Source organism: Pseudophryne corroboree, chromosome 6 (genome assembly GCF_028390025.1).
Source record: "Pseudophryne corroboree isolate aPseCor3 chromosome 6, aPseCor3.hap2, whole genome shotgun sequence".
In the NCBI taxonomy this organism is placed as follows: Eukaryota; Metazoa; Chordata; class Amphibia; order Anura; family Myobatrachidae; genus Pseudophryne; species Pseudophryne corroboree.
Window position 1 is genome coordinate 755,224,078 of NC_086449.1, and position 15,704 is coordinate 755,239,781.

Below are 15,704 nucleotides of genomic sequence, written 5' to 3' on the forward strand. Positions count from 1 at the left end.
GCAGGTCCGGTACTAGTCCAATCTACGAGGGGTGTGAGTTCTGATGCTGTTGCCGGAGTTTACACGCTGTTGCATCAGCAACTTTCCCCTGCCGCGTGCAGGGACGAGTTAATTGAATTCCGCCTACTTTGTCTACCTTTTACTGTTTACATCCCTATGTTATGTAAGCCCTGTTTTTCCAACTATCTAATGTGGAGCTACAGTGGACAGATTTTTATTTATTTTTTCTTTACGCATATTTGTTCTAAATACTGAAGCCCATTTATTAGGAAGCTACTTACATTTGTCCTTTAATAAACTCATGCTTAAAGATTTTAAAATGCTTAAATTCCACCTAATTCTCAACAACTTCACAACAGAGCCAAAAATCGACAAGTAAAAACCGATCAAATTACTAACAGTCTGAGAAATAGATAATTAATAAGTTTAACATTATTAATCATGCTAATTAAAGCTTCCCAGTTCTAGGGCGGTCAGTGTGGACAGGCGATCAGCGCATAATTAGCTCATCTGTAAATGCAGCTGACTTTCATTTGACCTTGACCGTTGTTTACAGAGGATCTTCCTGTTATTCTGTCTATGAACCTGTCAGCACTCATTCATCACATGACTGACAGTGACAGCATCCATCAACACATAACTTAAAGCTTCTCTTATTTAAATTTCGTTAACCAATTCCGCGTTGAAAGACTGTGCCTAAAATCGGAAGAGTTTGCATAGTACAGTTAAGCATAAATACACGATAACTGGACAGGGTGGCTAGACTTTTGTGCTTGCAGAAATAAATATTCTAATTAATAAAATATTATTTAGCTTTCTGCTGTGGATATGATAAATAACTTCCGGCTATAAAAATTTATCTGGATATTTGCTTTTTCAACACCATGCATCATTTAAAAAATAATAATAATAATATATTCTGTATTAAACATTAGGAAAGTTGAGACAAGGCTATGACCTAATCTCATTACTGTTACAAACTGCGGCTGCAAATGCAGATTTGAAAGAACGCCGTGTACTGCTGCGTGAACCCAAGTTCATTTTTTTTTTTTTGCTGTTTGTGGAAATACAGTTTAAAATTCAGCAGTGGTTTTGCTAATTTTATTTAAAAAAAATGTACAGTATGTAACCTGCTTTATTTTATTTATTGTATTTATTTATTTATTTTATTTATTTGATTTGATTTTTTTTTGGATTGGGGGGTAATGAATAAATTGCCAACGTTTGGGTAAATTGACGGTTCCAAATTTTCTCCAGACGGCAATATATTTTACATTATACAATTGTAATTATTGAAAGCACCATACTTAAAGGATGCCTCTATCTTTATTTAGCTTTTTGTTAATTAAATACACTCCCCATGGACAGTTAAAAAAACAGGGTCTCTGTAACCAGAAGTCAAGAGGCTGAAGCGCTCACGCATAGGATTCTTCCAGGTGCACCTGTGTCCTCCCTTTGGCCCAAATGTATTAAGCCTTAACAAGACATACATTGCAGACGGATAAAGAGTGATAAATGACCAGCCAATCAGCTTCCTAACTGCCATGTCACAGGCTGTGTTTGAAAAATGACAGTTAGGAGCTGGTTGGCTGGAAATTTATCTCTCAACTTTATCTCTTGTTAAGGCTTAATACATTTGGGTCTTTGGGGGAGATGTACTAAGCAGTGATAAAAGTGGAGAAATGAGCCAGTGGAGAAGTTGCCTATGGCAACCAATCAGCATTGACGTAACATTTATAATTTGCATACTGTAAAAGTATACAGAGCAGCTGATTGGTTGTCCTGGGCAACTTCTCCACTAGCTCACTTCTCCACTTTTATCACTGCTTAGTACATCTCCCCCAAAGGCCCAAATGTATGTTTGCCCTCTAAAGTTCTTGCCGGTTAACCGGTTTCTAACTATGGGGTAAATGTATGAAGCAGTGATAAGAGTAGAAAAGTGAGCCAGTGGAGAAGTTGCCCATGGCAACCAATCAGCATTGAAGTAACTTTTATAATTTGCATACTATAAAATTATACAGAGCAGCTGACTCACTTCTCCACTCTTATCACTGCTTCATACAGTACATTTACCCCTATATTCACAATGTAGCCATTTTAAAATGATGAACTTAAATGGTCAGCCATTAGAGTGGTAGTTCAGCTTCAAGGGTTAATTCCACCTACATTCAAGGGCGTAGCTACCATAGGTGCAGGCAGTGCAGCTGCTATGGGGCCCAGAGCTGAGAGGGCCCATTTTCCCTGTCACAGTTACATGTGTTATATACATTTTTCCCCATTGGGTTGGGGCCTGCCATATATCTATGTATGCCCCTGGACCTGTTCATTGTAGTGTGGTATAAAATGAACTGGAGGGCATTTAATGTTATGTAATATGAACCGGGGGAATGTAATGAGGCACCATAAGAACGGGGAGCACTATATATCATAATGTGAATTGGGGGTACTGTGCGGCATAATGTGTACTGGCAGCTCTGAAATGTGACATAGGGTGAACTTAAGCACTAATGCGATTCATAAAAGAAACTAGAGCACTACTATGGGTCATAACATTAAATAAGGCTCTACTATGGTTCAGAAAATGAACTAGGGCACTATTACAGGGCATAACATTAACAACTGTTGCAGAGAAGTATCTCTAGAAGCATTGGGACGAGGGCCCCTTCAAAATGTTGTGGCTACGCCCCTGCCTACATTAACTAATCTCAAGCTGAAGTTGCCATTGATAGCAACTGGAACCAATCAGGAAGCAGCATGGGAAAGCCCCCAGGTGAGTGAAATGTGTATAAAGCATGGGCCTAACAGCATCCAGGATAAATGTGATAAAACAGCTGCTGAAGCTGATCAGAACAACAACTGCAGTCTGCATAATAACTCTACAAGTAAAATGCAGACTTCTAAGGAGTGGTTAAGGAACCCCTAAACCTAGACTTATAAGGCAATGTCTTATAAAGGGCTGTTATTCTCATCATGAAGGTCTCAAGCTGGAATCCAGGACTTGTTCATACCCTTGCCAATGAACTAAGTCATCGAACTGCGGTACTTATTTGGAATCAAGAATTTTCTCCACATTAAATTCTGTATGACCATCAACAATTACTGGAGACGATTTTTTTAGATGAACAGACTGGTTTGCCTAATGAAGATTGAAAAGTTCTAGGAATTCTTAAAGATCCCTAAAGAGCTTATTAAAAAGCTATGTATATATATATATATATATATATATATATATTTATATAGAAGCAGGAATCAGCGGCACTCAGCAGGCTAGGTATTGGATTAAATAACCTTTAATTCGGTATATTCAGGAAAAAAGGCGGCACTCGGAGGCTTGAAAATTCAGGTAAAGCAAACCAGCATGTGTTTAATCACTTCAACGTTTCAGGGGACGCACCCCCTTCTTCAGGAAAACCAACACACAAGTGCAAACAGTGTACATCAAACATTTCAATACCTTACCAGTCCATGGAGCGCCAACCTCCGTCGCGGCGACACCGGCCGGAGCCGCGGACCTTGCACTTCCGGTCACGTCACGCCACCGAGCCCAGAAGTGAAGTCATCACACGGCCGGACGTCATCTTGCAGCGGCTGTGGGCGCAAAGGCACATACTGTAACCATGGAAACAGGATCAGCATAATAACAAATGTAACAAATCAAATCAAAACATACTATACATGATTCTAAAAACCTATCCATATTCTGTGAACATTATAATAAGTGATAATCCAAATTGTTCAAAAAATGTGACAAACGTTGACCCACCAATAAGACACACATAGACATTAGTCCATGTGTGATGTAAAACCTGGTAGACAAGCCATCAGGGTCACTAAAGTGCATAATAGTTGTACAGTGATAATGATAAAACATATTGAATTTTTTTTTTTTAAAGTTGAGAAAAGACTTTAGAAAAACAGCCTACTACAAACACGTTCAGCAAGTAAGTGTAGGGATGTTCTCTTTGGCATGGTACTAACCCATAGTATATTAATGAGTATATAAAAAACTTTGTTTACACAGATAGCCACCGAATTATACTAATTAACATCACTTCCTTTATAAAAAGCAACTCAAATCCAGATTCTCATTGAGACCTCTGGGATGAATGGTGTTGAATTTATGAATCCACCATGATTCAAGTTGAAGCAATTTCCTAGGCCTATTGCCACCTCGAAGCGAAGCTGGGACATGATCCACTATTTTATAACGTAAAGAGGTGAGACTGTGTCTATTCTGTGCGAAGTGCCTCGCAACTGGTTGCTCACTGTTACCAGAATGGAGTGCTGCCCTGATGGCCGACCTGTGCTGGGCCATCCTCTCTTTAAATTGGCACTTTTTCCAGTGTAATACAAACTACAGGGACATATCAGTACATACACTACAAAGGTAGAACTACATGTGAGAGGCCATCTAATGGCTACCTTTTTACCGGTATGTGGGTGTGATATATAATCACCAGTCAGCATGTAGCTGCAGGTGGTACACCCCAGGCATTTTAAGCAGCCCGGTTTGCAGGTAAGAAAATGTGTGGCTGCAGGTGTATTTTTAAAATAAGAATTTACTTACCGATAATTCTATTTCTCGTAGTCCGTAGTGGATGCTGGGAACTCCGTAAGGACCATGGGGAATAGCGGCTCCGCAGGAGACTGGGCACTAAAGTAAAGCTTTAGGACTACCTGGTGTGCACTGGCTCCTCCCCCTATGACCCTCCTCCAAGCCTCAGGATACTGTGCCCGGACGAGCGTACACAATAAGGAAGGATTTTGAATCCCGGGTAAGACTCATACCAGCCACACCAATCACACTGTACAACCTGTGATCTGAACCCAGTTAACAGCATGATAACAGAGGAGCCTCTGAAAAGATGGCTCACAACAATAATAACCCGATTTTTGTAACAATAACTATGTACAAGTATTGCAGACAATCCGCACTTGGGATGGGCGCCCAGCATCCACTACGGACTACGAGAAATAGAATTATCGGTAAGTAAATTCTTATTTTCTCTGACGTCCTAGTGGATGCTGGGAACTCCGTAAGGACCATGGGGATTATACCAAAGCTCCCAAACGGGCGGGAGAGTGCGGATGACTCTGCAGCACCGAATGAGAGAACTCCAGGTCTTCCTCAGCCAGGGTATCAAATTTGTAGAATTTAGCAAACGTGTTTGCCCCTGACCAAGTAGCTGCTCTGCAAAATTGTAAAGCCGAGACCCCTCGGGCAGCCGCCCAAGATGAGCCCACCTTCCTTGTGGAATGGGCTTTTACAGATTTTGGCTGTGGCAGGCCTGCCACAGAATGTGCAAGCTGAATTGTACTACAAATCCAACGAGCAATAGTCTGCTTAGAAGCAGGAGCACCCAGCTTGTTGGGTGCATACAGGATAAACAGCGAGTCAGATTTTCTGACTCCAGCCGTCCTGGAAACATATATTTTCAGGGCCCTGACTACGTCCAGCAACTTGGAGTCCTCCAAGTCCCTAGTAACCGCAGGTACCACAATAGGCTGGTTCAAGTGAAACACTGAAACCACCTTAGGGAGAAATTGAGGACGAGTCCTCAATTCTGCCCTGTCCGTATGAAAAATTAGGTAAGGGCTTTTATAGGATAAAGCCGCCAATTCTGAGACACGCCTGGCTGAAGCCAGGGCCAACAGCATTACCACTTTCCATGTGAGATATTTTAAGTCCACAGTGGTGAGTGGTTCAAACCAATGTGATTTTAGGAACCCCAAAACTACATTGAGATCCCAAGGTGCCACTGGAGGCACAAAAGGAGGCTGTATATGCAGTACCCCCTTGACAAACGTCTGAACTTCAGGAACTGAAGCCAGTTCTTTCTGGAAGAAAATCGACAGGGCCGAAATTTGAACCTTAATGGACCCTAATTTTAGGCCCATAGACAGTCCTGTTTGCAGGAAATGCAGGAAACGACCCAGTTGAAATTCCTCTGTAGGGGCCTTCCTGGCCTCGCACCACGCAACATATTTACGCCAAATACGGTGATAATGCTGTACGGTTACATCCTTCCTGGCTTTGATCAGGGTAGGGATGACTTCATCCGGAATGCCTTTTTCCTTCAGGATCCGGCGTTCAACCGCCATGCCGTCAAACGCAGCCGCGGTAAGTCTTGGAACAGACAGGGTCCCTGCTGGAGCAGGTCCTTTCTTAGAAGGTAGAGGCCACGGGTCCTCTGTGAGCATCTCTTGAAGTTCCGGGTACCAAGTCCTTCTTGGCCAATCCGGAGCCACGAGTATAGTCCTTACTCCTCTCCTTCTTATGATTCTCAGTACCTTGGGTATGAGAGGCAGAGGAGGGAACACATACACTGACTGGTACACCCACGGTGTTACCAGAGCGTCCACAGCTATTGCCTGAGGGTCCCTTGACCTGGCGCAATACCTGTCTAGTTTTTTGTTGAGGCGGGACGCCATCATGTCCACCTTTGGTTTTTCCCAACGGTTCACAATCATGTGGAAGACTTCTGGGTGAAGTCCCCACTCTCCCGGGTGGAGGTCGTGTCTGCTGAGGAAGTCTGCTTCCCAGTTGTCCACTCCCGGAATGAACACTGCTGACAGTGCTATCACATGATTTTCCGCCCAGCGAAGAATCCTTGCAACTTCTGCCATTGCCCTCCTGCTTCTTGTGCCGCCCTGTCTGTTTACGTGGGCGACTACCGTGATGTTGTCTGACTGGATCAGCACCGGCTGACCTTGAAGCAGAGGTCTTGCTAGGCTTAGAGCATTGTAGATGGCCCTTAGCTCCAGGATATTTATGTGAAGTGATGTCTCCAGGCTTGACCACAAGCCCTGGAAATTTCTTCCCTGTGTGACTGCTCCCCAGCCTCTCAGGCTGGCATCCGTGGTCACCAGGACCCAGTCCTGAATGCCGAATCTGCGGCCCTCTTGAAGATGAGCACTCTGCAACCACCACAGGAGAGACACCCTTGTCCTTGGTGACAAGATTATCCGCTGATGCATCTGAAGATGCGACCCGGACCATTTGTCTAGCAGATCCCACTGGAAGGTTCTTGCGTGGAATCTGCCGAATGGGATTGCTTTGTAAGAAGCCACCATCTTTCCCAGGACCCTTGTGCATTGATGCACTGAGACTTGGCCTGGTTTTAGGAGATTTCTGACTAGTTCGGATAACTCCCTGGCTCTCTCCTCCGGGAGAAACACCTTTTTCTGGACTGTGTCCCGGATCATCCCTAGGAATAGAAGTCGTGTCGTCGGGATCAGCTGCGATTTTGGAATATTGAGAATCCAACCGTGCTGGCGCAGCACTATCTGAGATAGTGCTACTCCGACTTCCAACTGTTCCCTGGATCTTGCCCTTATCAGGAGATCGTCCAAGTAAGGGATAACTAAAACTCCCTTCCTTCGAAGGAGTATCATCATTTCGGCCATTACCTTGGTAAAGACCCGGGGTGCCGTGGACAATCCAAACGGCAGCGTCTGAAACTGATAGTGACAGTTCTGTACCACAAACCTGAGGTACCCTTGGTGAGAAGGGTAAATTGGGACATGTAGGTAAGCATCTTTGATGTCCAGAGACACCATATAGTCCCCTTCTTCCAGGTTTGCAATCACTGCTCTGAGTGACTCCATCTTGAATTTGAACCTTTGTATGTAAGTGTTCAAGGATTTTAGGTTTAAAATTGGTCTCACCGAGCCGTCCGGCTTCGGTACCACAAATAGTGTGGAATAGTACCCCTTTCCCTGTTGTAGGAGGGGTACCTTGATTATCACCTGCTGGGAATATAGCTTGTGAATGGCTTCCAATACTGCCTCCCTGTCTGAGGGAGACGTCGGTAAAGCAGACTTTAGAAAACGGCGAGGGGGAGACGTCTCGAATTCCAATTTGTACCCCTGAGATACCACCTGAAGGATCCAGGGGTCCACTTGCGAGTGGGCCCACTGCGCACTGAACTTCTTGAGACGGGCCCCCACCGTGCCTGAGTCCGCTTGTAAAGCCCCAGCGTCATGCTGAGGACTTTGCGGAGGCGGGAGAGGGCTTTTGTTCCTGGGAACTGGCTGTTTGTTGCAGCCTTTTTCCTCTCCCTCTGCCACGGGGCAGAAATGAGGCGCCTTTTGCCCGCTTGCCCTTATGGGGCCGAAAGGACTGCGCCTGATAATACGGCGTCTTCTTAGGTTGAGAAGCTACCTGGGGTAAAAATGTGGATTTTCCAGCAGTTGCCGTGGCTACCAGGTCTGATAGACCTACCCCAAATAACTCCTCCCCCTTATAAGGCAATACTTCCATGTGCCTTTCAGAATCCGCATCACCTGACCACTGCCGTGTCCATAAACCTCTTCTTGCAGAAATGGACAGCGCGCTAACTCTTGATGCCAGTCGGCAAATATCCCTCTGTGCATCACGCATATATAGAAATGCATCCTTCAAATGCTCTATAGTCAGTAATATACTGTCCCTATCTAGGGTATCAATATTTTCAGTCAAGGAATCCGACCACGCCAGGCCCGCACTGCACATCCAGGCTGAGGCGATTGCTGGTCGCAGTATAACACCCGTGTGAGTGTATATACATTTTAGGATATTCTCCAGCTTTCTATCGGCAGGTTCCTTTAGGGCGGCCGTATCAGGAGAGGGTAGTGCTACCTGTTTAGACAAGCGTGTGAGCGCTTTATTTAATTCCTCGGATACAGGAAAAACTACAGGCAGTTTTTTTTTTTTTCACCAAACATAATACCCTTTTTAGTGGTACTTGTATTATCAGAGATATGCAATACATTTTTCATTGCTTCAATTATGTAACGTGTGGCCCTAGTGGAAGTCACGTTTGTCTCCTCATCATCGACACTGGAGTCAGTATCCGTGTCTGTGTCTGCCATTTGAGGTAACGGGTGTTTTAAAGCCCCTGATGGCGTTTGAGACCCCTGGACAGGCACAAGCTGAGTAGCCGGCTGTCTCATGTCGTCAACTGTCTGTCGTAAAGAGCTGACACTGTCACGCAATTTCTTCCATAAGCTCATCCACTCCGGTGTCGACTCCCTAGGGGGTGACAACTCTATAATAGGCAATTGCTCCGCCTCCATCTCATTTTCCTCCTCAAACATGTCGACACAATCGTACCGACACACCGCACACACACAGGGAATGCTCTGATAGAGGACAGGACCCCACTAGCCCTTTGGGGAGACAGAGGGAGAGTATGCCAGCACACACCAGAGCGCTATATATAGACAGGAATACCACTATAAAATGTGCTTTTCCCTTTATAGCTGCTGTTAGTATTAAAACTGCGCCAAATTAGTGCCCCCCTCTCTTTTTTACCCTTTTCTGTAGTGCAGGACTGCAGGGGAGAGTCAGGGAGACGTCCTTCCAGCGGAGCTGTGATGGAAAATGGCGCCCGTGTGCTGAGGAGATAGGCTCCGCCCCCTTCTCGGCGGCCTTTTCTCCCGCTTTTTGGTGAGTTCTGGCAGGGGTTAAAATACATCCATATAGCCCTGGGGGTTATATGTGGTGTATTTATGCCAGCCAAGGTGTTTACATTGCTGCTCAGGGCGCCCCCCCCTAGCGCCCTGCACCCTCAGTGACCGAAGTGTGAAGTGTGCCTGAGTAACAATGGCGCACAGCTGCAGTGCTGTGCGCTACCTTGTTGAAGACTGATGTCTTCTGCCGCCGATTTTTCCGGACCTCTTCTTGCTTCTGGCTCTGTAAGGGGGCCGGCGGCGCGGCTCTGGGACCGAGCTCCGAGGCTGGGCCTGTGTTCGTCCCTCTGGAGCTAATGGTGTCCAGTAGCCTAAGAAGCCCAAGCTTCCACCACTTAGGTAGGTTCGCTTCTTCTCCCCTTAGTCCCTCGATGCAGTGAGCCTGTTGCCAGCAGGTCTCACTGAAAATAATAACCTAAAACTAAACTTTCACTAAGAAGCTCAGGAGAGCCCCTAGTGTGCACCCTTCTCGGCCGGGCACAAAAATCTAACTGAGGCTTGGAGGAGGGTCATAGGGGGAGGAGCCAGTGCACACCAGGTAGTCCTAAAGCTTTACTTTTGTGCCCAGTCTCCTGCGGAGCCGCTATTCCCCATGGTCCTTACGGAGTTCCCAGCATCCACTAGGACGTCAGAGAAAACCCGTTACATCCCTCTTAACGAGTAAATCCTTCAAATTAGCGCTTCTAGTGAAACATGGCATAATTTTACTGTGTAACAAAGATGATAAATTAGGGTCAGAGGTGACCATGGGCCACGTCTGTCTAATCTGCTTGCACGTTCTCTTGCTAGCAGTCAGTGGCGTCATGAGGTGGGTGAGGGAGGTGCGGCCTGCTACCGGGTGTCACCCTTCAATAGGGTGACACCAAAGCGAGCCGCACACTCACACGCACGCACCCCCATCCCCTGACATGACAAAGACAAAGTCTGGTCCACGGCTATGGCCACACCCCCTCCTCCCAGGCCCCGCCTCCTAAAGCCCGACATTCTCACCTGTCAGTGAGATCAGCAGGCAGCAGCCACAGAGCCGTGCAGGCAGTGCTCTGGCTGCCCCTCCCCTCTCCTCCAGAGTCCACTCGGGTCCTGACTGAGCCTGACAGTGACACACACAAGCTCCGCCTCCCACACTATCTTACAGGAGGAAGGAGCTGCTGCTGCTGATATTGATGCATGATGCCAGGTAACTTCTGTAAATGCTCCACGATGAGCAGAATCGATTTATGAAATGTATGTGTGTGTGTCTGTATGGGGGTGAATGTGTTAATAGGCATTGGGATATACAAATTGTTGGGTTGAGTGCTAGGTGGGGGGGATGGGGGAGCTAATTGGGGCTGTGTGAGTTTAGTATGAGCGCTGTGTGAGCGTAGTATGAGTGCTGTGTAGTATGGCTGCTGTGTGAGAGTAGTATGGGTACTGTGTGAGAGTAGTATGGGTGCTGTGTGAGCATAGTATGGGTGCTGTGTGAGCATAGTATGGGTGCTGTGTGAAAGTAGTATGGGTGCTGTATGAGCATAGTATGGGTGCTGTGTGAGAGTAGTATGGGTGCTGTGTAGTATGGGTGCTGTGTGAGTGTAGTATGGGTGCTGTGTGAGAGTGGTATGGGTGCTGTGTGAGCGTAGTATGGGTGCTGTGTAGTATGGGTGCTGTGTGAGTGTAGTATGGGTGCTGTGTGAGAGTGGTATGGGTGCCGTGTGAGTGCAGTATGGGTGCTGTGAGAGCGTAATAATATGGGTGCTGTGTGTGCATAGTATGGGTGCTGTGTGAGAGTGGTCTGGGTGCCGTGTAGTATGGGTGCTGTGTGAGCGTAGTATGGTTGCTGTGTGAGAGTGGTATGGGTGCTGTGTGAGTGCAGTATGGGTTTTGTGTGAGCGTAATATGGGTGCTGTGTGAGAGTGGTATGGGTGCCGTGTAGTATGGGTGCTGTGTGAGCGTAGTATGGCCGCTGTGTGAGCGTAATATGAGTGCTGTGTAGTATGGGTGCTTTGTGAGCGTAGTATGGCCGCTGTGTGAGCGTAATATGAGTGCTGTGTAGTATGGGTGCTGTGTGAGAGTAGTATGGGTGCTGTGTGAGCATAGTATGGGTGCCGTGTAGTATGGGTGCTGTGTGAGCGTAGTATGGGTGCTGTGTAGTATGGGTGCTGTGTGAGCGTAGTATGGGTGCAGTTTGAGTGTAGTATGAGTGCTGTGTGAGCATAGTATGGGTGCTGTGTGAGAGTAGTATGGGTGCTGTGTAGTATGGGTGCCGCTGTGTGAGCGTAGTAGTATGGGTGCTGCTGTGTGAGCGTAGTATGAGTGCTGTGTGACGTAGTATGGGTGCTGCTGTGTGATGTAGTATGGGTGCTGCTGTATGAGCGTAGTATGGGTGCTGCTGTGTGAGCGTAGTATGGGTGCAGTTTGAGCATAGTATGGGTGCTGTGTGACATAGTATGGGTGCTGCTGTGTGAGCGTAGTATGGGTGCAGTTTGAGTGTAGTATGAGTGCTGTGTGACGTAGTATGGGTGCTGCTGTGTGAGCGTAGTATGGGTGCAGTTTGAGTATAGTATGAGTGCTGTGTGAGCGTAGTATGGGTCCTGTGTGAGCGTAGTATGGGTGGTGCTGTGTGAGGGGAGCTTTATGTGAGCTGATAGTGTGGGTGGATTAATGTGCTAATGGGTGTTGGGAGGAGGGATTGATAATGTATTTGGGAGAGATGGGGTAATGGATGCACGGAAACGGGGGGCTTCAGTAATGGGTTCTTGGACAGGGATAAGTTTGCGGTTGCTGTTTAGGGGAAATTGGTTAATCAGTGCCACCACCAAGTTAATCCCATGCCACCTCTAAGACACCACATGATACCCCATGTCAGCTCTAAAACACCACATGATACCCCATGTCACCACCAAGACACCAAATGATACCCCATGTCACCACCAAGACACCACATGATACCCCATGTCACCACCTAGAGACACCACATGATACCCCATGTCACCACCAAGACACCACATGATACCCCATGTCACCACCAAGACACCACATGATACCCCATATCCCCACATGATACCCCATTTCACCACATGATACCCCATATCCTCACATGTCACCACATTTCACCAGATGAACTGCGGTTTAGTATGCTAAGGGGGCTATTCAATTGTTTGAAAAGTCAGTTGGGAGTCTGTTTTTTCCTATCTAATAGACAGGAAAAAACAGACACCCAACCGACTTTTCAAACATTTGAATCTCCCACTAAATGCTGGGTCCGCCCCCCCGCTGATACACGAGTGAATTGCTATACAGAGATGCGCTCGCATAATAAGGGTAGCCCTCTGCTTCTGCAGCCTAGCTGTGAAGGCAGTCGCCGGGCCGCCATCTTTTGGGTCGCAGCTGCTGCGTGTGCCGTCATGCAACCACTGTGGCCCGCCCGACAAATGGTCCAGAAACCTTTGCGTTGTCCTGACCACGCCCCTCAAACGGTGCGTCGCCGACCCATCACCTCCCCCCGCCAGGATTCCTTATGGTGTGATAGGGGAGGAGGTCCATGGGGGGTGACACCATGAGTTACCACACCGGGTGACACCAACCCTAGTGACGCCTCTGCTAGCAGTATTAAATTTGTTGACCCATGGTATGTGTTACGGTCGGTGGGTTTGGTATATAATGATGTCTGAATCTTACCCTCCTTGATCATGATCTTAATGTCCAAAAAATAAGAATTTACTTACCGATAATTCTATTTCTCATAGTCCGTAGTGGATGCTGGGGACTCCGTAAGGACCATGGGGAATAGCGCACATCTAAAGAAAGCTTTAGGACTAACTGGTGTGCACTGGCTCCTCCCCCTATGACCCTCCTCCAAGCCTCAGTTAGGATACTGTGCCCGGACGAGCGTACACAATAAGGAAGGATTTTGAATCCCGGGTAAGACTCATACCAGCCACACCAATCACACCGTACAACTTGTGATCTGAACCCAGTTAACAGTATGATAACAGAGGAGCCTCTGAAAAGATGGCTCCCAACAACAATAACCCGATTTTTGTAACAATAACTATGTACAAGTATTGCAGACAATCCGCACTTGGGATGGGCGCCCAGCATCCACTACGGACTATGAGAAATAGAATTATCGGTAAGTAAATTCTTATTTTCTCTAACGTCCTAAGTGGATGCTGGGGACTCCGTAAGGACCATGGGGATTATACCAAAGCTCCCAAACGGGCGGGAGAGTGCGAATGAGAGAACTCCAGGTCCTCCTCAGCCAGGGTATCAAATTTGTAGAATTTAGCAAACATGTTTGCCCCTGACCAAGTAGCTGCTCGGCAAAATTGTAAAGCCGAGACCCCTCGGGCAGCCGCCCAAGATGAGCCCACTTTCCTTGTGGAACGGGCTTTTACAGATTTTAGCTGTGGCAGGCCTGCCACAGAATGTGCAAGCTGAATTGTACTACAAATCCAACGAGCAATAGTCTGCTTAGAAGCAGGAGCACCCAGCATGTTGGGTGCATACAGGATAAACAGCGAGTCAGATTTCCTGACTCCAGCCGTCCTGGAAACATATTTTCAGGGCCCTGACAACATCCAGCAACTTGGATTCCTCCAAGTCCCTAGTAGCCGCAGGCACCACAATAGGTTGGTTCAGGTGAAAACGCTGGAACCACCTTAGGGAGAAACTGAGGACGAGTACTCAATTCCCCCTGTCCGAATGGAAAATCAGATAAGGGCTTTCTCTATCGTCCTAAGTGGATGCTGGGGTTCCTGAAAGGACCATGGGGAATAGCGGCTCCGCAGGAGACAGGGCACAAAAAAGTAAAGCTTTTACCAGATCAGGTGGTGTGCACTGGCTCCTCCCCCTATGACCCTCCTCCAGACTCCAGTTAGATTTTGTGCCCGAACGAGAAGGGTGCAATCTAGGTGGCTCTCCTAAAGAGCTGCTTAGAGAAAGTTTAGCTTAGGTTTTTTACTTTACAGTGAGTCCTGCTGGCAACAGGATCACTGCAACGAGGGACTTAGGGGAGAAGTAGTGAACTCACCTGCGTGCAGAGTGGATTTGCTGCTTGGCTACTGGACACTAGCTCCAGAGGGACGATCACAGGTACAGCCTGGATGGTCACCGGAGCCGCGCCGCCGGCCCCCTTGCAGACGCTGAAGAGAGAAGAGGTCCAAAATCGGCGGCTGAAGACTCCTGAGTCTTCATAAAGGTAGCGCACAGCACTGCAGCTGTGCGCCATTTTCCTCTCAGCACACTTCACACAACAGTCACTGAGGGTGCAGAGCGCTGGGGGGGGCGCTCTGAGAGGCAAATAAAAACCTTATTAGAGGCAAAAAATACCTCACATATAGCCCACAGAGGCTATATGGAGATATTTAACCCCTGCCTAACTTCAAAAATAGCGGGAGACGAGCCCGCCGAAAAAGGGGCGGGGCCTATCTCCTCAGCACACAGCGCCATTTTCTCTCACAGAAAAGCTGGAGAGAAGGCTCCCAGGCTCTCCCCTGCACTGCACTACAGAAACAGGGTTAAAACAGAGAGGGGGGGCACTGATTTTGGCGATATTGTATATATATAAAAGATGCTATAAGGGAGAAACACTTATATAAGGTTGTCCCTATATAATTATAGCGTTTTTGGTGTGTGCTGGCAGACTCTCCCTCTGTCTCCCCAAAGGGCTAGTGGGTCCTGTCCTCTGTCAGAGCATTCCCGGTGTGTGTGCTGTGTGTCGGTACGTGTGTGTCGACATGTATGAGGACGATGTTGGTGAGGAGGCGGAGAAATTGCCTGTAATGGTGATGTCACTCTCTAGGGAGTCGACACCGGAATGGATGGCTTATTTAGAGAATTACGTGAGAATGTCAACACGCTGCAAGGTCGGTTGACGACATGAGACGGCCGACAATCTATTAGGACCGGTCCAGGCGTCTCAGAAACACCGTCAGGGGTTTTAAAAACGCCCATTTACCTCAGTCGGTCGACACAGACACAGACACGGACACTGAATACAGTGTCGACGGTGAATAAACAAACGTATTTCTCATTAGGGCCACACGTTAAGGGCAATGAAGGAGGTGTTACGTGTTTCTGATACTACAAGTACCACAAGAAAGGGTATTATGTGGGAGTGAAAAAACTACCTGTAGTTTTTCCTGAATCAGATAAAATAAAATGAAGTGTGTGATGATGCGTAGGGTTACCCCGATAGCAAATATTGGCGTTATACCCTTTCCCGCCAGAAATTAGGGTACGTTGGGAAACACCCCTTAGGGTGATAAGGCGCT

The 15,704-nt window shown here is 47.1% G+C and overlaps 1 long non-coding RNA gene across 1 annotated transcript in view; it reads left to right on the plus strand.

The window, feature by feature from the left end:
- Positions 1 to 10,549: 10,549 nt before the first annotated feature.
- The window catches only part of LOC134935671 (uncharacterized), a 103,806-nt gene continuing 98,651 nt past the window's right edge, over positions 10,550 to 15,704 (plus strand). The window contains exon 1 of the long non-coding RNA XR_010180330.1: positions 10,550 to 10,630. This is a non-coding gene — a long non-coding RNA (uncharacterized LOC134935671). The remainder of the gene's footprint in view (positions 10,631 to 15,704) is intronic.